This window comes from Ochotona princeps, chromosome X, assembly GCF_030435755.1.
Source record: "Ochotona princeps isolate mOchPri1 chromosome X, mOchPri1.hap1, whole genome shotgun sequence".
Classification (NCBI taxonomy): Eukaryota; Metazoa; Chordata; class Mammalia; order Lagomorpha; family Ochotonidae; genus Ochotona; species Ochotona princeps.
The window spans coordinates 77238193-77244192 of record NC_080865.1 but is presented as its reverse complement, the minus strand read 5'-3'; positions in this window follow the sequence as shown (position 1 = coordinate 77244192).

The following is a 6000-nucleotide window of genomic DNA, read 5'->3' as shown; positions in this document are numbered from 1 at the left end:
GAGAGGAACTTAAAGCTGTGTTGCTCACCAATGGCTGATTTCTAATCAACCATACCTACATAATGAAACCTCCATAGAAGCCAAAAAGGACTGGATAATAAGTATTTTAGAGATTGTCACAATTGCTCAGCAGCTAAAAGTGTATAGCTACGTAGAGAAAGCCTGGACATTCTACAGCCTTTCCCCTAAGCCTTACTCCATGCATCTCTTCCATCTGACTGTTCATCTGTATTCTTTATAACGTCACTTACTGTAAACTGGTAAACCTGAACAGGTGTTTCTGTATGTCCTCTGAACAGCTCTAGCAAGTTAACTGAAATTAAGTAGGAGGCCACAGGAATCTCTAATTTATAGCCAGGCAGTGAGAAGTATGAGTGAGAATCCACTATTTGTGACTGGCACGTCACTCTGTTTTATTTTTCATTATACACCAATGATAATCTGATGTTTCTTGTCTGTTTCTCATACCAGGAGTGTGAGTAAATACTTTGGCTTCTTCATTGTCATATGCCCAGTACTTATAGCAGTAGCGATGATGTAGTAGGCTTCCCCAAAGAATTGTTGAATATTGAATATATTGATAGAAGTATGTTGATCTTTGCTAACATGATTAATGGCATTTTATATAATACTGTTAGCTTCACGTGCTTACCTTATGCACATGAAAGAAGATGTTGATAGAATCAGCTTGAGGTACCATAGAACTTTCTGTTTTACATTTTCTATTCTGTTTTTACTATGTAATAAGAGGTTAGGGCATACTCTATTGATTTTGAAGTGGTAACAAAATGTGAACATTTTGGATGGATAGTTTGGAAGCATGTGGGAGAGTAGAACAGTGTTAAGATTGTATTGCTAGTTCCAGAAAAAAAAAAGTTGTCTTTTAAGACGGTGTGTTTGATTTTCAGCTTAATACAATATAAGGTATATTTATCAATAGCCATTTGAATTGTTTTAAGAAATATTTCCTAATTGGTGACTTATGGATTTTTTTTAAAAAGTTGCAAAAACAGTTTGCAATAGGCCATAGTTTAAAGGCTTATTATTGATTTTATTATTATTATTATTTGGAATATATACTAACAAAGCTCTGATCAGCCCAGATTAGGGACAGATTCTGAAATACATAATCTGCTTCACAAATTAACTCTGTAAACTTGGATTTTACTATGGTAGTTCAAAACTGAAATTCCTTGTTCTGACAGTGCTTCAAGAAACTTACTAGCAAGGTAAACTTTAGAATGCCATACAGGAAACTATCCAATAAATGTGGAAGAGGGTAGCTACTTAAGATTTCTCTTTGACAATTTATTTACTTTTATTGGAAAGGCAGTTCAGATTTACAGACAGAAGGAGAGACAGAATGATCTTCTACCCACTGATTCACTATCCAAGCGGCCACAAAATGGAAGGAGCTGAGCCAATCTGAAGCTAGTAGCTAGGAACTTCTTCTAGGTCTCCCACACAGGTGCTAGGTCTCAAGAATTTGGGACATCCTGTACTGCTTTCTCAGACCATAATCATGGATGGCTACCTAAGATTTTACACATATATCTCATAAATTTCCATGCTGGTATGAAACCTTTGCAGGGATGTAAATATAAGCATATAGAACTGGATGTTAAAGTGGTATTTGTTGAAAAGAAATCCTGCCTTACTTCAATCTGGCAGGTTCCAGACTTTCTGAGTATGATGCTGAGTCACAGCTGTGTTCCAGAAACTATGACTAGACATTTATCCATGTCTGATGGTCTTCTTAAGGCAAGATTAGTTGTCCAGGAAGTCAGTGCGCTTGAGTCACATCCTGAAATTCTGCATGGATATGCAGCCAATTAACTGATGAAATTTAGAATACTGTCCTAGGGATAACTTGTAGGAAAGGAAACTGAGCTCTACTGAGATTGAGATTAGTTGATTATTTTTTTATATATATTTATTATTTAACTTCAGTAATTACATTGTATTATGTGACACAATTACATAGATACTTGGGTTCTCCCCACCCCTCCCCAAACCCTCCCACCATGGTGGATTCCTCCACCTTGTTGCATAACCACAGCTCAAGTTCAGTTGAGATTCCCCCATTGCAAGCGTATACTAAACATAGAGTCCAGCATCTTATTGTCCAGTCAAGTCCAACGGCTTCTTAGGTATACCCTCTCTGGTCTGAAGACAGAGCCAGCAGAGCATCATCCCAGTCAATTGAAAGCTCCAACATACCATCAGCAAAAATTTACATCATTATGGAATTAATTGACATAGTAATGAGTAACCAACATGTTAAAAGTAAATGTTAAATGGAGCATGTTCCTTGAAATCAGAAATACACGTCTTTTCTTGCTTAGGTGGTATGGGGAAATTTGTTTTTGAAACTCCAGATGCATGACTTTTAACATTGGAATAATAACACTATCAGTGCTTCTGAGACTTACATGAGATAATCCTATCAAACATCTGGCACAGAGTTTGATATCTAGTAAGGGCTAAATAAACTGTACTCCCTGCTAATATTGTTTTCAAAGATCACCCTGGCAAATCTGGTGTTAGAAGCTGGGACTCTCCATTGATGCCTTTCCTAGGTGACACTGAGTCAGTTTATCATATCACTCCTAGATAACATCTAAATCTGTAATCAGACTGCTTTTCTTCAACTTCTACATTTCTATTTTCTTGTTTTATTTTTCTCTAAACGCTATTAGCTGTAATTTTGCCAATATTTTAATTTTTAATTTTTGTTACAATTTATGTATTTATTTGAACAGCAGAGTTTCAAGGAGACAGAGAAATCTTGCCGCTGCTGGGTTCACTCCCCTCATAGCTGGAGCAGCATGAGCTGGATCAGGCTGAAGCCAGGAGTCTGAAACTCCATCCAGATTTGCCACATGTGTGGCAGGGGCCCAAGCACTCTGGCTATCTTCCCCTGCTTCCTCAGTTGGATTAGTAGAGTGCTGGACTGGAAGCATGGTAGCCAGGACTTGAATCCAAATTCATGGGGGATGCTGTTTTTCAGGCAGTGGCTTAACACTGTGCCACAACACTAGCCCCTGGCAATATTTTTAGATATTTTAATGAAAAGTATCATAACACTGATTTTTTTCACCTAATGGTAGCATAAATAACATATTCATATTGTTATAGGCATGTCATGTTGATTCTTAAATTTATTTATTTATTGAAAAGCAGAGTTAGACAGAGAGAGAGAGAGAGAGAGAGAGAAATCTTCCATCTGCTGGTTCACTCCCCAAATGGTCACTATGCCTGGAACTGGGCCTATCTGAAGTCAGGAACCCGGAGCTTCTTCCTCTTGCTGGTCTTCCACACTTGGGTGCAGGATCCCAGAGCTTTGTACCATCCTCCGCTGGTTTCCCAGCTACATTAGTACGTTGCTGGATTTGAAATAAAGCATCAAGTACTTGAACTGTTGTCCATGTGGGATGCAGGCATTACAGGTTCCTGCTTTACTCACTACGCCACATTCCCAAACCCAATGTGGGTTTTCTTAGTAGCTATCTCAGTGACATTGCAAAATTCCACTTGTAATTTTTAATAATTTTTTAAAATCTCTGCAATTTGGTCACTCACTGAATTTATAATTGAATAAATCTAAATCCTTATAGTTATTTCAGATAGTTTGATTCTTTTATTTTTATCAATGTTAAGAAGGAATGATTCTTTGGTTGTTTTGTAGTTCTTTGTATATTCTGGAGATTAGCCCTCTATCACCTACGTAGTGCGCGAAGATCTTCTCCCATTCTGTGGGTTGCTTTTTTACTTTGTTGATTATTTCCCTTGCTGTACAGAAGCTTCTTAGTTTGATGAGGTCCCAGTTGTTTATTTTGGTCTTGATTTCTATTGCCTTTGGTGTCCTTTTTAGGAAGTCGGGACCTACCCCTAGATCTTGCAGAGTATTTCCAACATCTTCTTCCAAAAGTTTGAAGGTTTCTGGATGTAGGTTTAGATCTGTTATCCATTTAGATTTGATCTTAGTGTATGGTGAGAGATGTGGGTCTATCTTTTTGTTTCTGCAGGCTGTTAACCAGTTGTCCCAACAGCATTTATTGAACAGACCTTCCCATTTGCCTGGATTGTCGTTTGTCTTTTTGTCAAAGATTATTTGTCTGTATCTGTGTGGGTTCCCTTCTGGTGTTTCTATTCTGCTCCATTGATCTTCCTCTCTATCTTTGTGCCAGTACCAGGCAGTTTTGATAACCACTGCCCTATAGTATGTCCAGAGGTCCGGAACTGTGATTCCCCCTGCTAACTTCCTGTTCTTCAGGATGGTTCTAGCTATCCGTGGTTTTTTGTGTTTCCAGATGAACCTTTGGATCATTGTTTCCAGTTCTGTGAAGAATGTTTTTGGCAATTTGATTGGGATTGCGTTGAATGTATATATTGCTTTTGGCAGTATAGACATTTTAATGATATTGATTTTACCTATCCAGGAGCATGGGATGTTACTCCATCTTTTGAGGTCTTGTTAAATTTCTTTTTTAAGTAGTTTGTAGTTTTCTTCAAAAAGGTCTCCTACATTTTTGGTTAGATTTATTCCCAGATACTTCATACTTTTCTCTGTTATTTTGAATGGTATCTTGCTGGTTAGATCTTTTTCCATCTTGGGGCTGTTTGCATACACTATGGCTGTTGATTTTTTTTCTTTCCCGTCCAGGAGTCCTGGAATCCCTATCTGTATCGCTCCTTGATTTTTGAAAGATGTAAATTGTGATATAGATTGCCTCTGAGCACAGTGGTTGAAGCAGATATGAAATGCAGATTAATGCTTATGTCATTGTGCCTTTTATTATAATAATCTCTGCGACCATATAACTGTCACTTTGCCCAAAGAATTATTTGTCCTTTCAGCTTTCAGAACAACTTTCTATGATTTTAAAATTACTTTAGATAGTTTTACCCCCACCCATCGCCACTATCTTGAGACTTGTCCTGGTTCTCTGAGGTTTTTAGGAACACCTATTTAATTTTTTTCGGTATTTTGACTATCAGACAGAGAGGGAAATATTTGAAATTCTAATCAATGCCTCTAACATGAACAGAAAAAGAAAGTCTGTGATAACGGCCTGTGATAATCCATTTCGTGAGACATCGTATACTTGGTAAGTACCTGGGATGTCTCCAGAGATGCAAGAATTAGGCATCTATCACTTACAGTAAGAAGATAATGTTACATGCTTTTGAAGAAGTAGGACAAGCAGGATGAAAAGAAATGGCTTGGGCCCAGTGCAACAGCTCAGTGGCTAAATCATTGCCTTCTAAATACTGGGATTCCATATGGGCGCCAGTTCATGTCCCAGCTGCACCACTTCCCATCCAGCTCCCTGCTTGTGGCCTGGGAAAGCAGTAGAGGATGGTCCAAAACCTTGGGACCTTGCACCCATGTGGGAGACTTGGAAGAAGCTCCTGGCTCCTGGCTTCAGATCAGCTCGGCTCTGGCTGTTGAGGTCACTTGGGGAATGAACCAATGGATGGCTTTTTCTGTCTCTCCTTTGCCTTGTAAACCTGCCTTTCCAATAATTGAATCTTTTTTTTAAATTATTTATTCCGTTGCATTATGTGACACAGTTTCCTAGGCTCTGGGATTCCCCTATCCCCTCTCCAAACCCTCCCCCCATGGTGGATTCCTCCACCTTGTTGCATTACCACAGTTCAAATTCAGTTGAGATTCTTTCGTTGCAAACATATAACAAGCATAGAGTCCAGCATCTTATTGTCCAGATAAATTCAACAGTTTTTTGGTGAGACCATCTCTGGTCTGAAGGCAGAGCTGGCAGAATATCGTCCCAATCAATTAGAAGCCCCAGCACAACATCAACAACAATTTACAACATTATGGAATTAATTGACATGGTATTGAGTAATCAATGCGTTATAACAGTGCAAGTTCTTAACCACATCCTGTGACTACTTCATTGACCCTTCAGTTTTTATTTGTACTCAGCACCGGCTGCTATACACCTTAAAGTGGCTGTAGGGTACTATTCAGCT